A 21,183-nucleotide genomic window follows, 5' to 3' on the forward strand; every position below is an offset into this window, starting at 1 on the left:
ATCAAAAAGGATAACATGGCAATACGTGAAGCTAGGGATGACCTAACGCAAAGCTATACGTTGCAAACAAAGTGGGAAATTAACTGGAATGTTTTCCCGGTTTCGAACATCAGTCAGACAAATGGACCGAAGGGGATGGTTCCATGTTTGCATTGCTGGAGGCATCTAACAGGTATGTGGATAGCGTGCTCGGGTTCGTCTCATTTTGTTGATCAACTTTCATGTACAAAGTATTTTCATCTGAAATAGGGTTTGTTCATTATGAAATTTCAAAGATTTAAACTATTTTTGGAATTTACTTATGTTTCGAAAATAAACAGTAAAATAACTTTGTCACCTAGTGCTATTCTAGTCATAGTGTATGACACTGGGGCCAGTGGGGTTTGGTTCACCCAGTCAACATTTGGATAGTGAAAGTGGGTCCCAGCTGTCATAGTCTTAGGCACTTAGCCAGTGGGTTTTATCGATTTAATTTACAGTTGGGACCACAGGTCATAGGATTTAGATGATCTAACATAATCACTAATTGCAACTTATTCCTAATTAACAAACACTAGACCTACTCATACGCACACACAACACGCACACACACAACACGAATGCACAACACGCACACACTCACACGGGCGGTCAACCATGGTTGGTGTGCACGCACGGGCACCAAGGCCATGTCGGTCGAAGCTATCAGCAGGAGGCATGGGAGTGGGCGTGGGCAGCACAGCACGCTCAGGCAGGCACGGGCAGGGATGGCCGCAACAGCAGCAGGCAACGGCGGCAGTACAAATAGCGACAGTGAGCAAAATAGCAGCAGAGTAGCAGGCAACAGCGAGCTGGCCGCAGCGGCAGCAGTAGTGTGCGAGCAGCGGCGGCAAGGAAAGAAGCAATAGTAATGTGGCAAGCAGCAAATAATCTGCAGCGGCATGCAGTAGAAATAGCAAGTAGCAACAACGGTGGCGGCACTAGGGGCATCGTCAATAGTAGAAGCGAGCAGCAGCAGTTTTAGGCAGACAAGGCGCAGCAGCGGCGATGCCTTCTAGTAGGAGCAGCTGCAGCAAAGGCAGGTGCGGCCAGGCCGCGACGGGCACACGCGCGTGGTGTGCCCTGGGCGTAATGGAGCACGAGTCTGGGGTGGCCGCAGTGAGTGTGGGCTTCGGGCGCGCCCACGACGAGCTTCGGTCACGGGGGAACAACGGCGGAACAGAAAGGAAACAAGGGGTATCGTGGTGGCGCTCACAGGGGAGGCGGAGGCTGTGCCTGATACATCTCCAATGTATCTACTTTTCCAAACACTTTTTTCCCTTGTTTTGGACTCTAACTTGCATGATTTGAATGAAACTAACCCGGACTGACGTTTTTTTCAGCAGAACTGCCATGATGTTATTTTATGTGTAGAAAAGAAAAGTTCTCGGAATGTCCTGAAAATCCACGGAGGCACTTTTTGGAATTAATAAGAATTTCTTGGCGAAAGAAATACACCAGGGGGCCCAGGGCCTGTCCATGAGACAGGGGGGCTCCCCCCCCCCTGTAGGGCGCGCCCCCCCTATCTCGTGGGCCCCCTGGACCTCCACCGACCTGAAGTCCAACTCCATATATTCACGTTCGGGGAGAAAAAAATCAGAGAGAAAGTTTCATCGCGTTTTATGACATGGAGCCGCCGCCAAGCCCTAATCTCTCTCGGGAGGGCTGATCTGGAGTCCGTTCGGGGCTCCGGAGAGGGGGATTTGTCGCCGTCGTCATCATGAACCATCCTCCATCACCAATTTCATGATGCTCACCGCCGTGCGTGAGTAATTCCATCGTAGGCTTGCTGGACGGTGATGCGTTGGATGAGATTTACCATGTAATCAAGTTAGTTTTGTTAGGGTTTGATCCCTAGTATCCACTATGTTCTGAGATTGATGTTGCTATGACTTTGCTGTGCTTAATGCTTGTCACTAGGGCCCGAGTGCCATGATTTCAGATCTGAACCTATTATGTTTTCATGAATATATGTGTGTTCTTGATCCTATCTTGCAAGTCTATAGTCACCTATTATGTGTTATGATCCGACAACCCCGAAGTGACAATAATCGGATACTTCTCGGTGATGACCGTAGTTCGAGGAGTTCATGTATTCACTATGTGCTAATGCTTTGTTCCGATTCTCTATTAAAAGGAGGCCTTAATATCCCTTAGTTTCCGCTAGGACCCCGCTGCCACGGGAGGGTAGGACAAAAGATGTCATGCAAGTTCTTTTCCATAAGCACGTATGACTATTTACGGAATACATGCCTACATTACATTGATGAATTGGAGCTAGTTCTATATCACCCTATGTTATAGCTATTACATGAGGAATCGCATCCGGCATAATTATCCATCACTGATCCATTGCCTACGAGCTTTTCACATATTGTTCTTCGCTTATTTATTTTTCCGTTGCTGCTGTTACAACTACTACAAAAACCCAAAAACATTTATCTTTACTTTTGCCACCATTACCTTTATTATGATACTACTTTGCTACTAAATACTTTGCTGCAGATACTAAGTTATCCAGTTGTGGTTGAATTGACAACTCAACTGCTAATACTCAAGAATATTCTTTGGATCCCCTTGTGTCGAATCAATAAACTTGGGTTGAATACTTTACCCTCGAAAGCTGTTGCGATCCCCTACACTTGTGGGTTATCAAGACTAATTTCGGGCGTCGTTGCCGGGGAGCATATCTCTATTCTCTGAGTCACTTGGGATTTATATCTGTTGATCACTATGAAGAACTTGAAAGACGACCGAACTACTATTTTTCCCTCAACTACGAGGGGAGGTAAGGAACTGCCATCTAGCTCTGCACTAGATTCTCCTTCCGTTATTAGTAGTAGGCTTGCGACACCTAAACCTGCTACTGCTATGAATTCTGATATGTCGCATGTTATTGATGATGCCACTTCTGCTATGCATGATCAAACTACTTCTATGCTTGATACTACTTTGCCATTAGGTGAATTTCTTGATGAACAACTTGCTAGAGTTAGGGGGAATGAAATTACTGAAGAACCTATTATTGATGATAGTGATGATGAAGGTTCTCCCAATGATTATGTATTGCCTATTGTTCCTAAGGGTTATGTTATGAATGAAGAAGTTGCTAGGGAAATCTTTGCTTGCGATGATAGATATGATCTTAAGAAATTATTAGCTAAATGGAAGCAGCAGTCTCTTAATGCTAGAATGAAACCTGACCCTACTTTTGCTACTTCACCTATTTGTGTTACTGATAAGGATTATGAATTCTCTGTTGATCCTGAGATTATTACTTTAGTTGAATCTGATCCTTTTTATGGCCTTGAATCTGAAACTGTTGTGGCACATCTTACCAAGTTGAATGATATAGCTACCCTGTTTACCAATGATGAGAAGTCTCGCTACTTTTATATCCTTAAGATATTTCCGTTCTCATTAAAGGGTGATGCTAAGACTTGGTATAATTCTCTTGCTCCTGGTTGTGTGCGTAGTCCTCAGGATATGATTTATTACTTCTTTGCTAAATATTTCCCTGCTCATAAGAAACAAGCTGCCTTGCGGGAGATATATAATTTTGTGCAAATCAATGAAGAGAGTCTCCCACAAGCTTGGGGGAGGCTTCTCCGGTTACTTAATGCTTTTCCTGATCATCCTCTTAAGAAAAATGAAATACTTGATATCTTTTATAATGGACTAACCGATGCTTCCAAGGACTACTTGGATAGTTGTGCTGGTTGTGTTTTCAGGGAATGAACAGCCGACAAAGCTGAAATACTATTGAATAATATGTTGACTAATGAAAATAATTGGACTCTTCCTGAGCCAATTCCTGAAGTAATTCCTGAACCAATTGAGCCAACTCCTGAGCCTATTCCTAAACCCACTCTAAAGAAGAGAGGTGTTTTATTTCTCAGTCCTGAAGATATGAAGAGGCAAAGAAATCAATGAAAGCTGAAGATGTTAAGAATTTACCTCCTATTGAAGAAATACATGGTCTTAATATACCGCCTGTTGAAGAACCATATTGTCTTGATAACCCTACACAGGTAGTAAAGGTAAATTCTCTCTATAGATATGATAAAGTTGAAATCCCCTCTACTAAATTTCATAGCCCATGCTTAGATGAATTTGATGACTTTATGGCTATACAAGAAAGTTTTAATGCTTATGTTGGTAGAGAATTAAAGAATAATGCTTTCGAGATAGGACGTGTAAGCGATAATCTGGCTAGAGTTAAAGGTGAACTTCACCTCGTTAGCAAATATGCTTCTATGGTTGCTACTCAAGCTGAGCAAGTACTCAAAGCTCAAAATGATTTGCTTGAGGAATTAAATAATAAAAATGACTTTGCTATTAGAGTGGCTACTAGAACTGGTAGAATGACTCAGGAACCTTTGTATCCTGAAGGCCACCCTAAGAGAATCGAGCAAGATTCTCAGAGAAATAATTTAGAGGCACCTAGTTCTTCTAAAAAGAAGAAAAAGAAAGACGATAGAACTTTGCATGCTTCTAGTGAACCTACTGTAGACACACCTGAGAATCCTAATGATATTTCTATTTCTGCCGCTGAAACACAATCAGGTGATGAACATGAACCTAGTGATAATGTTAATGATAATGTTCATGTTGATGCTCAACCTAGCAAAAACAATGATGTAGAGATCGAACCTGCTATTGATCTTGATAACCCACAATCAAAGAATCAACGTTATGATAAGAGAGGTTTTGTTGCTAGGAAGCACGGTAGAGAAAGAGAACCATGGGTTCAGAAACCCATGCCCTTTCCTCCAAAACCATCCAAAACAAAGGATGATGAGGATTTTGAGCGCTTTGCAGAAATGATTAGACCTATTTTCTTACGTATGCGCTTAACTGATATGCTGAAAGTAAATCCTTATGCTAAGTATATGAAGGATATCATCACAAATAAAAGAAAGATACCGAATTTCCACCATGCTTGCTAATTACACTTTTAAGGGTGGAATACCAAAGAAACTTGGAGATCCGGGTGTACCAACTATACCATGTTCCATTAAAAGAAATTATGTTAGAACTGCTTTATGTGATCTTGGATCCGGTGTTAGTGTTATGCCTCTCTCTTTATATAGTAGACTCAAATTGAATAAGCTGACACCTACTGAAATATGTTTGCAAATGGCTGATAAATCAACTGGTATACTTGTCGGTATTTGTGAGGATGTGCCTGTTGTGGTTGCAAATGTCACTATCTTAACGGACTTTGTTATTCTTGATATTCCCGAGGACGATAGTATGTCTATTATCCTTGGTAGACCTTTTCTTAATACTGCAGGGGCTGTTATTGATTGCAACAAAGGCAATGTCACTTTTCATGTTATTGGTAATGAGCATACGGTACACTTTCTGAGGAAACAATCTCAAGTTCATAGCATCAATTCTATTGGACAAGTTCCAACTATTATTATTTGAGGTTTTGAACTTCCTCTCCCTACTATCAAGAAAAAGTATGATATTCTTATTGTTGGGGATTTTCATATCCCCGTTGAGGTAACATAGTGTTATTCAAAATTTCTTCGGTTCCGTGTTATTCGGAATGAGTTTGTTAACAAGACTTGACCAACCTTGTTAGTGGATTCATTTTGATGATCATGAGATGGATGATACTAGAAGGCACAACCTTCTGTACCCTCTTTTTACTTTCTATTATTTAGAATAAATAAAGCAAAATAGTATTATATGTCAGTTTTCTGAATTATCCGTAGAACAAAAAAATAGTCCGAAAATAAGAGTGCTCCAAATGCCCTGCAAATTTAGTATGATTTTTTCTGGAATATTTGAGGATTTTAGGCACTAAAAATACTGCAGGAGGGGCAAGCACCAGGCCACGAGAGTGGATGGCGCCCCCCCTATAGGGCGCGCCCCTGTCTTGTGGGCCCCTGGTGGCCCCCCTCCACTTATGCCAGCACCCACACACTTCATCTTGTACCCAAAAAAATCCCCATCCAGCTCAAGCATGAGTTCTAGCTCGTTTTGCTGCGATTTTTGATCTCCTTGCTCAAAGCTTCATTCACAAAACTGCTTTGGGAGATTGTTGCTTGGTATGTGACTCCTCCATTGGTCCAATTAGTTTTTGTTCTAGTGCTTTATTCATTGCAAATTTTTGCTGCATAGGTGACCATGTTCTTGAGCTTGCATGTTAAATTTTTGAGGTCCCAAGCAATTCCAATGCATGATATAGGCTCTAGGCACTTGTAGGAGTAGTTGCTATCAATCTTGTTTAGTTTTATTCACTTTTATTGTGAAGTTACTAAAATTTCAAAAAAATTCAGAAAATGTTGAGGAAACTTTTGAGGGGCTCTTCTAGCCAAAGCTCTCAGGAAAAAGAAGCCAAAGAGAAAGAAAAACCCAAGTATAATCTTCCTTGCTTAGCGGAAGTACGGTCGTGTGAATGGCCATGTGAGGATTTCTTGAAAGAAGCTGGAATTCATGAAGATTTTTATGCTTTGATCGAGACGGCAGGCCTCACCGGTTTCATCAACGACCGGATCGATCAGTATCTCTTACTCACCAATACTTTCGTGCAAAACTTTTATTATTATCCTAAGAAGTCACCGCCTGCAGTATCATTTCATTTATATGATGAATTCGAAGAAATGTCTTTACGTAATTTTTGCGCGGTGTGTAGGATACTTTATAAGGGAGAATTAGAGGAACCCCATCGTGAAGATGTGGGTGGCTTTGTTAATACTATAGCTGTAGAGGAACCAAAGAAGGGTTCCGTGGAAAAAGTCTCTAGCATACACTATCCTGTTTTACGCAACTTTGTCATATTTGCTAGTAGATGCTTGATTGGTCGTGGAAATAGTGGAAACTTAAGCGTTCCTGATATTATCATTCTTCAACATGCCTTGCTTGGAGACAATACTTTCAGTATGGGTGCCGTCGTCGCTAAGCGGCTAGCCCTGAATCATACAAAAGGCCCTATATTTGGAGGTATCTATGCTGCACATCTTGCTAAATATTTTCAGATACCCATTAGGCAGCATGAGAAGTAGGAGATAAAATTGCCTCCTCACATTTTAGATTACAAGAGCATGGTAGCACACAAATTTATTGTTGACAACAAAGAGAAGATGCTCTTGTATAAACTTAGATTTAATAGGAAACACTTTGAGATTATTATTTTGCTTGCACCTCTGTTGTTTGATTTGCTTGCAGAAAATTTTCTTGTCACACCAGAAGCGGTGAACAATCATCGAGATAAAGCTTTTACTCCAGAACCTGAACCTGAGTCGGAACCTAAACTGGACCCTTATCGTGCATCATCTGTCTAGTGGGATCCGGAGATGACCAGCCAGTGGTATCCTGATTACACCTCCCATTACACCGGGGAGAGTAGTGGTGGTCCTTGGTACTAGACCAACTTAGGCCAAAATCCTAAGCTTGGGGGAGTACGTATCTCTCACCGACTTTACATTCATGTTCACACACTAGTCGTCGGTGCTGATACTCTTTCATTGTATTATCCATGCTAGTTTAAATTTCTTTTTCTCGTTTTCTTATTGTGTGTTTGATAAAACCTTAAGAAAAACAAAACAAAAATTAGTTAGTTTAATTTCCATGCTTGTAGTAGAAATTAAAATGAAAACCCAAAAAGATTTCTAGTTCTTCTTCTTACTTGTTGGGAGCTTTCCCGTGTAAATAGTTTTATTTTCTTTTCTTTCTTTTGGGGGTCGAGAAGACTATATTGAAAATGATTAGTGGTTCTCATATGCATGATTGTTTATTTAACTTAGAGCCCATATTACCCTGTCTTCTCTCTTGAGTTGAATGCTTGCAGATTCCAGCTTAGTCCAATGCACGTGCACTCTTATTATTATACACATCGTTCGGTCGTGCAAGTGAAAGGCAATAATGACGACATATGATGGACTTATTGGGATGAGAAAAGCTGGTATGAACTCGACCTCTCTTGTTTTTGTAAATATGATGAGTTCATCGTTTCTGAGTCAGCTATTATGAAGTAAACATATTTGCAATGACATTTAGAGATTATAGTTGCTTGTTCCATGCTTGATTAGCTATGAGTTATAATGGTTTACCTTGCGTGCCAACATGCTATTAGAATGATTATGATGTGGTATGATGGGATGGTATCCTCCTTTGAATGAATTGAGTGACTCGACTTGGCACATGTTCACGCATGTAGTTGAATTAAATCAACATAGCCTTCATGATATTTATGTTCATGGTGAATTATATCCTACTCATGCTTGTACTCGGTGTGAATTAATTTTAATGCATGTTTATGACTGTTGTCGCTCTCTCAGTTGGTCGCTTCCCAGTCTTTTGCTAGCCTTCACCTGCACTAAGCGGGAATACTGCTTGTGCATCCAAACTCCTTAAACCCCAAAGTTGTTCCTTATGAGTCCACTATACCTTCCTATATGCGGTATTTACCTGCCGTTCCAAGTAAATTTGTATGTGCCAAACTCCAAACCTTAAAATGAAATTCTGTTTTGTATGCTCGAGCAGCTCATGTTACAACTAGGGCTACCTATATCTTCCATGCTAGGTGGGTTATTCTCATGAGGAGTGGACTCCGCTCCTCATTCATGAGAAAGGGCGGGTAACCGGGATGCCCAGTCCCATGATCCAAAAAGATCAAAGCAAATCAAAATAATTAAACAAAACTCCCCCAGGGTTGTTGTTAGTTGGAGGCACTCGTTGTTTCGAGCAAGCCATGGATTGATGCTTGTTGGTGGTTGGGGGAGTATAAACCTTTACCATTCTGTTTGGGAACTGCCTATAATGCATTTAGTATGGAAGATACAGCCATCTCATAGTTGTTGCGTTGACAGCGAAAGTATGGCACTCAAAATGTTATTCGATCTCTATTTTAAAATTGAGCTCTGGCACCTCTACAAATCCCTGCTTCCCTCTGCGAAGGGCCTATCTATTTACTTTTATGTTGGGTCATCCCCCTTCTTATTGAAAGCACCCGCTGGAGAGCACACTGTAATTTGCATTCATTACTATTGGTTTATATTGGGTATGACTTGACTGGATCTCTTTTACCATGAATTACAATGTTTAGTCGGTCCTTGATCTTTGAAGGTGCTCTGCATTTATGTTTTGCGGTCTCAGAAAGGGCTAGCGAGATACCATTTTGTTATATCATGTTATGATTATTTTGAGAAAGTGTTGTCATCCGAGTTTTATTATTATGGCTCGCTAGCTAATTATGTTATTGATATGAGTAATTGTGAGACCTACATGTTATTGTGAGTATGGTTAGTTCATAATATTCGCTGAAACTTGAATGCTGGCTTTTCATGTTACAACAACAAGAGCAAACAGAGTTTGTAAAAGTTTTTCTTTATCACTTTCAGTTTATCTTGCTTGAGGACAAGCAAAGGTTTAAGCTTGGGGGAGTTGATACGTCTCCAACGTATCTACTTTTCCAAACACTTTTGCCCTTGTTTTGGACTCTAACTTGCATGATTTGAACGGAACTAACCCGGACTGACGCTGTTTTCAGCAGAACTACCATGATGTTGTTTTATGTGTAGAAAAGAAAAGTTCTCGGAATGTCCTTAGAATCCACGGAGGCACCTTTTGGAATTAATAAGAATTTCTGGGCGAAAGCAATACACCAGGGGGCCCAGGGCCTGTCCACGAGACAGGGGGGTGCCCCCCCTGTAGGGCGCGCCCCCTATCTCGTGGGCCCCCTGGACCTCCACCGACCTCAACTCCAACTCCATATATTCACGTTCGGGGAGAAAAAAATCAGAGAGAAAGTTTCATCACGTTTTACCACACGGAGCCGCCGCCAAGCCCTAATCTCTCTCGAGAGGGCTGATCTGGAGTCCGTTCAGGGCTCCGGAGAGGGGGATTCGTCACCGTCGTCATCATCAACCATCCTCCATCACCAATTTCATGATGCTCACCGCCGTGCGTGAGTAATTCCATCGTAGGCTTGCTGGACGGTGATGGGTTGGATGAGGTTTACCATGTAATCAAGTTAGTTTTGTTAGGGTTTGATCCCTAGTATCCACTATGTTCTGAGATTGATGTTGCTATGACTTTGCTGTGCTTAATGCTTGTCACTAGAGCCCGAGTGCCATGATTTCAGATCTGAACCTATTATGTTTTCATGAATATATGTGTGTTCTTGATCCTATCTTGCAAGTCTATAGTCACCTATTATGTGTTATGATCCGACAACCCCGAAGTGACAATAATCGGGATACTTCTCGGTGATGACTGTAGTTTGAGGAGTTCATGTATTCACTATGTGCTAATGCTTTGTTCCGGTTCTCTATTAAAAGGAGGCCTTAATATCCCTTAGTTTCTGCTAGGACTCCGCTGCCACGGGAGGGTAGGACAAAAGATGTCATGCAAGTTCTTTTCCATAAGCACGTATGACTATTTACGGAATACATGCCTACATTACATTGATGAATTGGAGCTAGTTCTATATCACCTTATGTTATAGCTATTACATGAGGAATCGCATCCGGCATAATTATCCATCACTGATCCATTGCCTATGAGCTTTTCACATATTGTTCTTCGCTTATTTACTTTTCTGTTGCTACTGTTACAACTACTACAAAAACCCAAAAACATTTATCTTTACTTTTGCCACTGTTACCTTTATTATCATACTACTTTGCTACTAAATACTTTGCTGCAGATACTAAGTTATCCAGGTGTGGATGAATTGACAACTCAACTGCTAATACTCAAGAATATTCTTTGGCTCCCCTTATGTCGAATCAATAAATTTGGGTTGACTACTTTACCCTCGAAAGCTGTTGCGATCCCCTACACTTGTGGGTTATCAGTGCTCGGCGTGGTGGAGGAGCCCCGACAAGGCCGATTGGGTGCGGGGCAGCGACAGCCGTAGACGAGGAAGACGCTCGACCCCGTCGATGTAGCGTGGTCCTCGTGGTTTCCTGGTACGGATGCGACGTAGACGGGGATGACGGAGCTCCTGAACATCTTGCGCGGTGAGGGGAGGCCGGTGGCCGTGGGATCGACGAATGTGGCAACGACGGCTTCGCTCGGTTTCGTTTCTAGATGGTGGATGGAGCACCAGAAGGGAAGCGAGGGGCTAGGGTTGGTTGCAAGGGGGCTTGGGATCGGCCTTATCTCCTCCGGAGCTGGGGTGGATTCCCGACGTGTGTCCACCGCCGGCCATGGTGCCGGTGGATGAGCGACACGCTCTGCCTTATGTATAGGAGAAAGAGGATGAGGAGTAGGTGGGTTGGGCCATAGGCCAGAGGCCATGTAGGCCCTAACTCTTTTCTGGTCTTCTGTTTTATTTTTATTTAATAAGCAAAGATGGGTAATAAAATATTTGGGCACGCTATTTACTTAGGAAAAATATGGGAAGTGCCCCTTTTATTCCCTGGTGAGTTTAGACAGTGCCACAAATATTTTGGAGACCAGAAGATTTCATTTGGTATTTTTCATAAATAGGATAGCATTTGAAAATGCTGAATTGGTGCTGTTATAATTGCTAATGCTCATCTTTGCACAAAATTGATGTTGTGTTCCTTACCAAATAATTGTTATGGAATCTTTGACAAATGATGAACATTTTTCCAGCAACTTTTGAGCAACTTCAAACTTCACTTGAATTTGAATTGATTGGAATTTCAAATGGGATATTGAACAAAGGTGATTAAGCACTATTTGGAAAAATGATTGGCTTAATCATAGAGGGTTACTATAGCATGACACTAGGGGTGTTACAATAGCACACAAGGGTTTACAGGGAACCCCTATATTAGAATATCCTTTGCATTACAAAGATAATCTCACTACTATTTATGTTTTCATGCTTCTTAGATATAGTACGTAATCACAATGAATATGAGAATGCGCGCATCAGAAGAATATTGTGGAACACTGCAATGACTAACAAAATTGGCACCAAGGCATTGAGTTCCATTCGGGATGCAATGAAACTCATACGCTCCCCACCTACAGATTCTTGTTCAGAATATGATCCTAATGACTATTCTGGCCTCGAGGAGACGAAGGTAGATGTCATGTCCTGTTCACCCATCAATGTGCCTTTTCTAATTTGGCAAGGTTTTATTCATTGCGCGTGTCTTGCATAAGGTGTCTTGCATTTCTTCTACTTTGTTGCACCGCCATCTGCTTAATTTACTCATCATATATGTCAAGATACCATGCCCTTCCATTATCAATACATATTCTGTTTGTCATCATACCATGTTTTTCCACTCAAATGTTGTTCTTGTGCATCCGACATCAAAAAGGAAGAGGGTGATTGTCGAACATGAAGGAGCACTAGTAAAGTCCTTGAAAAACGTGGTGGTGCCGGAGAAATCATATAGCACCCCACTTATATTGGCTCTATAACCAGTGAAACAAAACATAGGACTGACTCCAGCAGACTGTACCCATACTTCACTGGCCACACCACACACGACCTGCACTCCAGCAAAAGGTATGCCGATTTTAGTTGCCATAGCACCAGTCGTACCACAGAAAAATCCTACTCCAGCAAAAAGTACAACAAGTCCATCGACCGAAGACCTATCCTAACTGTAGAGACGGCCAATTCCTACAGATTGGAACCCCATTCCAGTTACTCCTAGTTTAAAAGATAATGCTTTCAATGTTGTTAGGGACTACGTGCATATATTCCCATCGTGGGAAGATTATATTGAAGACAAACACCATTTTCACATCTTCCTGTCCCACTTACGTGTAAGTGCTATTATTCATGGTGATTATTTTCCTGTTTTGTACTGATTGAACACATCAATGATTTGTATTACATTGTTGTAAGTAGGCGAGGGTCAATCTAGATAGCCATGACAAGCAAAGCTTGCTTGCGATTTTCAAGGAAGCATTGCAGCAGTATTGGTGTTACCTAAGGAAAACACACTTTGATGGCAAGTCCATAAACGAATTTCCGGTGAAGTCTCATGTGATAAATTTGCAAGACATTGAATGGAAAAACCTTGTTATGCACTGGTCTCGTTCCCAGGATGAGTTACCCTCTATGATATCACATGACAATTTGAACTTCTACTTTTCCGCATGTGCCTTACGGATCTCTTTTGTAGGAAATCTGCTCAAAGAAGAATTCCGGTTTGAAAAGGACGATAGGATCTTGCAAATATACTTCCCGCTGCTTTGCTCCTGTTAGTACCTATTGTTCTGTATCACTGTAGTTGCATTCATACCTAGTTCATTATGTGACAACAGTATGCATGATAGCTTGCTTATCAATTGTTTGCTCCAAATTATCATATCTGTATTAATGGTTACATCAATGTAGAATATACCCAATGTCATTAATAAGTTTAGTTCTGCATTCTTCTTGTAAGTTCCTATTGTCCTTTATCAATGTACTTATATTGACAGCTAGTTGTTCGTGTACCATCACTCTGCAGCTTATTTTCCTTTGCCCTCCATTTTCTACACATCAGATCTATATTTACTCTTACCATAAGGTTGGATAAAACCAATGGTACTCAAGAAGTTTAGCTCTGCATTGCTCTTGGTTGTACCTTTTGCCTGTATCATTGTACTTACATTTATAGCTACTTGGTTATGTAGCATCACTCTTCATCGTATCTTAAATATTCTCCATTTTTTCTTATATTATCACATCTATATTTACTCTTAACAAAATGTAGAATAAAGGCAATGCTCATGAAGAAGATTCTGTGGTAAACTTCTTGAATCCCCCCATCAGCATGGACATGGGCTTTATAGAGCCAGTCTTCACCTCTAATGTAAGTTTGTCCTTCTCAAGCCTTCAAACTTTGTTGTGTATATTTGGTTAGGCATGACTGCAACAGCTATTTATTTTTGGTGTTTGCATCAAACTGCATGTTTAAAGTTTATTATGAAGTTCATAAAAAAAGTTTGTCCTTCTCAATTTAAGTTTTCAGTTGTACAACCAACTTCCTTTTTCATACCATGTAAATCAAACTATACATAGCAAGTGAACTTCTTTTGCACTACATGTATGCTTCTGTTCTTGATTTGTAATCTAGTGGTGTGGTGAAACTATCCACTACATCACAATGTCATATTCTGCAATGTCTTAACTATGAGCAATGTCATATCATTCTACTATTATTTAAATCGTCTCTTTATTTGCCAATCTGAAATGGGATAAACTGAAAGCACACTAACCATTGATACTTATTAGTTCTTGATCTGTAATCCAGTGGTGTCGTGAAGCTGCCAACTCCTTCACAATGTCATTTCCTGCCATGTCTTAACTTGAACAATACCATATTGTGTTAATGCTATTTTAAACTATGTCTCTTTATTTGCTAATAAGAAATGTGATGAATTGTCAACACTGATACTTATATGTGCAAAACCTGTCATTTGTTTGCTTGTTTCTCTTTCAGAGTGAGGAGGATATAAGCGTCACACAAGCGCAGTCTGATGAGCTTGGTCAGCTACTTGCGATGTAGCTCCGGAGTAGGGCTAACCTTTCTTGAACTCTGTTGAAGTGCTGTCGGTTTTGTATATTATTTTGTCCGCGTGTTTATTTACACTGGTGGTGATCTTTGATGCCTATTGTATGCAATCTGCTCTGCTTGTGCTTTATTACCATAGTGGCGAACTTTGATGACCAATGGATGTAATATGCCGTAATTTCTTTATTGTATAGTCTAGGTTTTTTCTTATTCACACTGCTACAACTATTTTACTGTATATATATATATATATATATATCCTGTCTTCGCTCCATGAAAAGTAAACTGGCCAAACCGTAAAATTATGGTACATAATCGGGCCGTCATGCAAATCACTATATATGGGCCGCATCATGGGCCCAGTCATATTGGTCCGTTAACAGGCCTAAATGTAAACTAGCCCACTAGTAGTTTCGGGCTTTTAATAGGCCGAGTAAACCGCTGGCCCTATTTTGGCAAGAAAATTGAATGTGCTTTTAGTAGGCTGAAAAGTAGGTTGGGCCTGATATGTGCCGAACAGCTCAGGGGCCTACAGCAGGCCGAAATAGACCCCGACCCATGATTGTGCCAATCACATCACGGACCATTAACAGGTCAAAATTGTCTCGGTCCTTGTTTGACCATATCAGATTATCGGCTGTGAGTAGGACGGATGCAAAGTGGACCATAATTAGGCCCAACTATATGATGGGCTTTTAACAGGCCAAAATAAATATAGGGCCGAAATGTTAAACGAACCTTTAACAGGCCAAAACTAATATCAGATTGTCCTATTAAATAGGCCTTTAGCAAACAAAAATCCTAACCGGGCCTCAAGTGGGCCCAAAAGCACAGCGTCCAGTTGACGGGCCAAATCTGTTATGGGCAATAATTTAGCCCAAAGAATGAAAGGCTCTTAAAGGGCCGGATCTGATATGGGCTGTAATATGGCCCAAAATGTGGTAGGCTATTAACGGGCCGGATCTCATATGGGCCCTTATTAGGCCCAGAATGTGGCAGGCTTTTAATGGACCAGATCAAATATGGGTCGTCATTTGGCCCAAAACATGGCAACCTATTAACTTGTTGGCCCACTAGTGTCTTCAAAATCTTGTGGGCCTTTAGCTGGGCTGGCCCATTATGGTCTGCAAAATCTTGTGGACCTTTAGCTGGGCCGGCCCATTATGGTCTACAAAATCTTGTGGGCCTTTAGCTGGGCCGACCCATTTAATCTTTATGGGCCACTTTTGGGCCGGTCCACATGTCAACATATCATAGGCGCATCTCGCTCATTGGATGAGTGACATCTATGCCAATGCGGAGCTGACACGTGGTTCCGTCGGCCAATGAGAATTTTACACGTGGAAAATCGACATTGGTCGTGGCTGTTAGCGCGTTGTCGGATCCAACATCGGACCCGATAGCTTAACGACCCGTTATGGTGGATGCCACGTGTTGGTTACCCTTGACGAAAGCAGTTCCATGACGCGACATTTATCATCATGGAAGTGGACACTTCCATGATGATAATTTTGGTATTGTCATGGAACACTTCTACGACAACACAGATATGACTATCTTGACTTTGTCATAAAATCGTCATGGATTTACATGCATGATAGAAAACATGACCTACTATGACAAACACGTATCATCATGAAGTGTATTTTTTTGTTGTGTCTCCTTCTGGTACTCGCTAGTTCATAACTGTCGTGGGAAACCACGACCACCTATGGGACCAGGACGACCCCTTGATGGTTCGGCAGGGGGGAGTCGCGTTGCACAAAGAGCAGACCAGCGCAAGGCAGTACGGCAGGGATCACACATGCAATTTTACCCAGATTCGGGCCACCGCGAGGCGTAAAACCCTACTCCTGCTTTGGTAGATTGATTGGGAAAAGGTGGTGGTGGTGCATTGTACACTTGCCCGGCAGGGTCGCTTCGGGGCAGTGGCGACTACACACGTACGAGGGTGTGTGTGGTTTAAGCTCCCAACCCCCCTAATTGTTGTCATGGGCCTCCTTTTATAGTCGAAGGGGTCACCATAATGGCAAATTGGTCATTAGACACTAATATGATAGCAAACAGTGCTATCATACCTAACTCTGCAGGCTGATAGCGTGCATTTAATGCGCCACTTAGTGTTATGTCATTGGTCGCCCGACAAGGCTTACCGGGCTAATTTTCCAGCTCCACGTCTGCTCGCTTGACACGTCTCTAGACGGGTGTCATTTGTGGGTTCACTTGGTAGGAAGTGGCCGCCATGTGGCGAATGGCTGCCACTTAATCATTGTGGCACCGTGATCCGCATGGATCGGGGGGCCTTTGCACATCAGCCTAGGATAACACCTGACACATGACTGGTCCATGATACAGCATTTCAGGTACAAGAATATTCATCAAATACATGTGTATATGATTACATCATTGATGAATACAATTAGCTCTAAGGCTATTTAAATGGTGGCGGAAGTCTATTTAAATGGCGGCGGAAGTCTTGGTTTGGCAGCATATCGACTCTGGCTGGGCTCCACAACTCCCGGACTGGCAAAATTACGCCCTAGCATGACAGAACAAGCAAACAATTCAGGCACGACCTACAAAACTGGCATGACACGCCACCTTAGTACATTGAATGTACTTGCAATAAAACCAAATACATAGCATCCAAACGAACAGATGACAAAGCAAGAACCAAGCATATGTAACCATCTACTTCAACACAATTTCTAAGCATGGCATGATATTAACTGGAGACATAAATCAAACTAAGCATGAACAACATCATAGCATCTACTAGCATGGCAATAACATGGCATATCAAACTTAATTCTAACATGGCAACGACAAAATATGGCATAGCATAGCATTTCAATCATAACATGATATCTCAAAACATGGCATAAGTACAGTCAAAACATGTCATGGCATCATGAAATTATGCTGAAAATAAACTACCAGTCATATCCAATGTAGACAAAACATGTTAAATTCATGCAACCATCTCCTGTTTCGCCATGGTTCTTTAACTACAAATAACAACATACTAATCATGCAAGGCAACCAAATTTGAGCATCGAGTCTCTCGGACTCTCTTACCAACGGGTTACCTTGTAACCAAACGGTGATCATTCATGGATCACTGAAACATCTCCGTCGTATCTATAATTTTTGATTGTTCCATGCCAATATTATTCAAGTTTCATATACTTTCGGCAACTTTTTATACTATTTTTGGGACTAACATATTGATCGAGTGCCCAGTGCCAGTTCCTGTTTGTTGCATGTTTTATATTTGGCAGAAACCCAATATCAAACAGAGTCCAAATAGGATAAAACGGACAGAGATTTTTTTGGAATATTTATGATTTTTGGGAAGAAAAATCAACGCGAGGCGGTACCCGAGGGGGCCACGAGGCAGGGGGCGCCCCCCAGGGGGGCAGGCGCGCCCTAGACCCTCGTGGGCACCCCGTAAGGATGTTGATGCTCTTCTTTGGCCGCAAGAAAGCTAATTTTTGGAAAAATATCTGGGCGAAGGTTTCAATCCAATCGGAGTTACGGATCTCCAGATATAAAAGAAATGGTGCCAGGGCAGAATCTGGGAACGCAGAAACAAAGAGAGACAGAGAGATAGATCCAATCACGGAGGGGCTCCCGCCCCTCCCAAGCCATGGGAGCCAAGGACCAGAGGGGAAACCCTTCTCCCATATAGGGAGAGGTCAAGGAAGAAGAAGAAGAAGAAGAAGGGGGGGGGCTCTCTCCCCCTTGCTTCCGGTGGCGCCGGAACGCCGCAGGGGGCCATCATCATCACCGCGACCTTCACCAACACCTCCACCATCTTCACCAACATCTCCATCACCTTCCCCCCTCTATATTCAGCGGTCCACTCTCCCGCAACCCGCTGTACCCTCTACTTGAACATGGTGCTTTATGCTTCATATTATTATCCAATGATGTGTTGCCATCCTATGATGTCTGAATAGATTTTCGTTGTCCTACCGGTGATTGATGAATTGCTATGATTGGTTTGAATTGCATGTTTTATTATTGGTGCTATCCTATTGTGCCCTCGGTGTCGCGCAAGTGTGAGGGATTCCCGCTGTAGGGTTTGCAATATGTTCATGATTTGCTTATGGTGGGTGGCGTGAGTGACAGAAGCACAGACCCGAGTAAGTAGGTTGTTTGCGTATGGGATAAAGGGGACTTGATACTTTAATGCTATGGTTGGGTTCTACCTTAATAATCTTTAGTAGTTGCGGATGCTTGCTAGAGTTCCAACCATAAGTGCATATGATCCAAGAAGAGAAAGTATGTTAGCTTATGCCTCTCCCTCAAATAGAATTGCAATAGTGATTACCGGTCTAGTAACGTAGTCAATTGCTCAGGGACAATTTCACAACTCCTACCACCACTTTTCCACACTCGTTATATTTACTTTATTGCTTCTTTATCTAAACAACCCCTACTTTTTATTTATGTGCTCTTTATTATCTTGCAAAACTATCCAACAACACCTACAAAGTCCTTCTAGTTTCATACTTGTTTTAGGTAAAGCGAACACTAAGCGTGCGTAGAGTCGTATCAGTGGCAGATAGGACTTGAGAGAATATTTGTTCTACCTTTAGCTCCTCATTGGGTTCGACACTCTTACTTATCGAAAGAGGCTACAATTGATCCTGTATACTTGCGGTTTATCAATCACAAACGGAACCACACTTGGTTCAACACTCACCGAGACCTCGTCTCGTGATCATATCAACACATCACCATGACTTCTCACGACTATCCCATAGTCTGAGTCACCACATTATATATTACACATTATTCACCAACTTAGTTATTTTAGTTTTATCCTCCATTTCGACCAAGACCTGACAGTGTAACCTACTACGAACTTGTGCCCATGACCGAGGACGTGGCTAGTGATAGAATTAGACATACACTCTACAGAGGTAGCACACTATACCCACACCACAGAACGCATGGCCTCGCACTCCCATTCGGGTGAACCAATGGCGTTCCGACAAAACCGATATACTACCATGACACACTCCCAGCCACTCTGACCAACACCCCTTTTTGGGATCAGTCCTGGGTGGCCCCATGCCTACCAAAGGCAAACGGTCGCCATCGTGGCAAAAAAAAATGGTCCCAAACGGGGACAAAGCGCGCAAAACAACTCGAGAACATAAGGTTTATGTCCGCCTACCTGATCAGGGTAGCGCGCGCCCATAACCTTCCCTGTTGGAGGCACCGACCAGAGGCATGACAATAGACCCATTAGGGCATTGCCATACGAAGGCAAATGTGGGTGCACTGGAAAAAGCTTGATTTTATGGCACTATGACATCCCATCGATGATGGAGGAGGTTTGTTACTAAGTCATATTGTTAACTTCTCCATCATCAATCATTATGCAAGCATTTTTAACATGAATGCAACAACTAGCATGCAACATACAAATGCAGTAACAAAACATCAAGCTTTTCAAGTGAGTAGTGATAGCATGTGAAACATGGCAATACCAAGTACTAGCAATCTCATCAGTGCAACAGAATCATCATAACATCGATACTACTAACATGAAACTAAACTAGACAGAGGCATGATATTGTCAACAGCAACATCCAGCTAGCATGTCAACATATTCCATGAGAACACAAACATGCATGGCAGATAACAAAAACATATAGCACGAATGAAATAACAGTAGACGAAACAGGCAAGAAAGTACACACACACGAGGTGCAAGCAAAATCAACATGCAAGTTCGAGGCTCATGATAAGAGGTTGGCTTGTCTGGGGGTCGAGGAATACTCCGGGGATGGGTGCGATCAACTCGCGGAAAAATTTGCCGGAGAACGGTTCTCTCTCAAAGGGGCTGGATTAGAGCAAGGGCAAAATGGGCATTTTCAGAATGTGCAAACATCAAGAAAATAGTCCCATCAAAAAGAGCTCGACGAACAGATAACGAGAACGTTGGAATCACCTCAAATGGAGTTACGATTGAAAAGTTGTGGCCGTTCGTTCGTTAGGCAGAAAAACAACAGAAAACTATCCATTTCTCGCCTTAACTGGTGAACGCTCACAATATAGCTACTTCAGCTGGCGAGGCTGAAGGCACATTTCCAGGAACACGCTTTCGCGTGGGGAAAGCGCATTCCAAGCAAGGTCGTTGAGAATACGCCTTTGCCTGGGGAACACGCACTTTACCGAGTATGTCTCCACTTAAACTGGTCAACGGGTCTGCCCGGGTCAGCGTTGAGACGAGGCCCGCCTCAGCTTCTTCTCTCTCCTCGCATTCTTCTTCTCCATCGTGACGGGGACACAGGGGGCGAGCCTGGCCGCCGGCCTGGCGTCGCCTCGCTGCTCCCCAGGGCCAGCCGATGAGCCCATAGGCTCCTCCACTCATCGCCGCGTCTGCTGGTGGCTGCGGGGTCGCCTGGGATGGCTTGCAGCGTCATCTCCGGTGGAAGGCCGTGATGGCCAAAAGCTTCAACGGGGGAGGCGCAGCAGCAGGACTCCCAGAAGGAAATGGTGTGCGATGGCAGGACTGCGGGGGTCCATAGGGTTTGAGGACACCGAAGGAAATGGAGGGGAAGGGCCATAGGGAAGAAATGGCCGTGTTGGATCGGCAGCGATGGCTCGGTCATTGAGCGGGCAGGGGAGCTCCAAGGCGAGGGGGTGAGCTACCGGTGGTTGGGGAGGGGTTGTGGACTGCGGGGAAGCCCGA

The sequence above is a fragment of the Triticum aestivum genome, chromosome 3B (assembly GCF_018294505.1).
Source record: "Triticum aestivum cultivar Chinese Spring chromosome 3B, IWGSC CS RefSeq v2.1, whole genome shotgun sequence".
Taxonomy (NCBI): Eukaryota; Viridiplantae; Streptophyta; class Magnoliopsida; order Poales; family Poaceae; genus Triticum; species Triticum aestivum.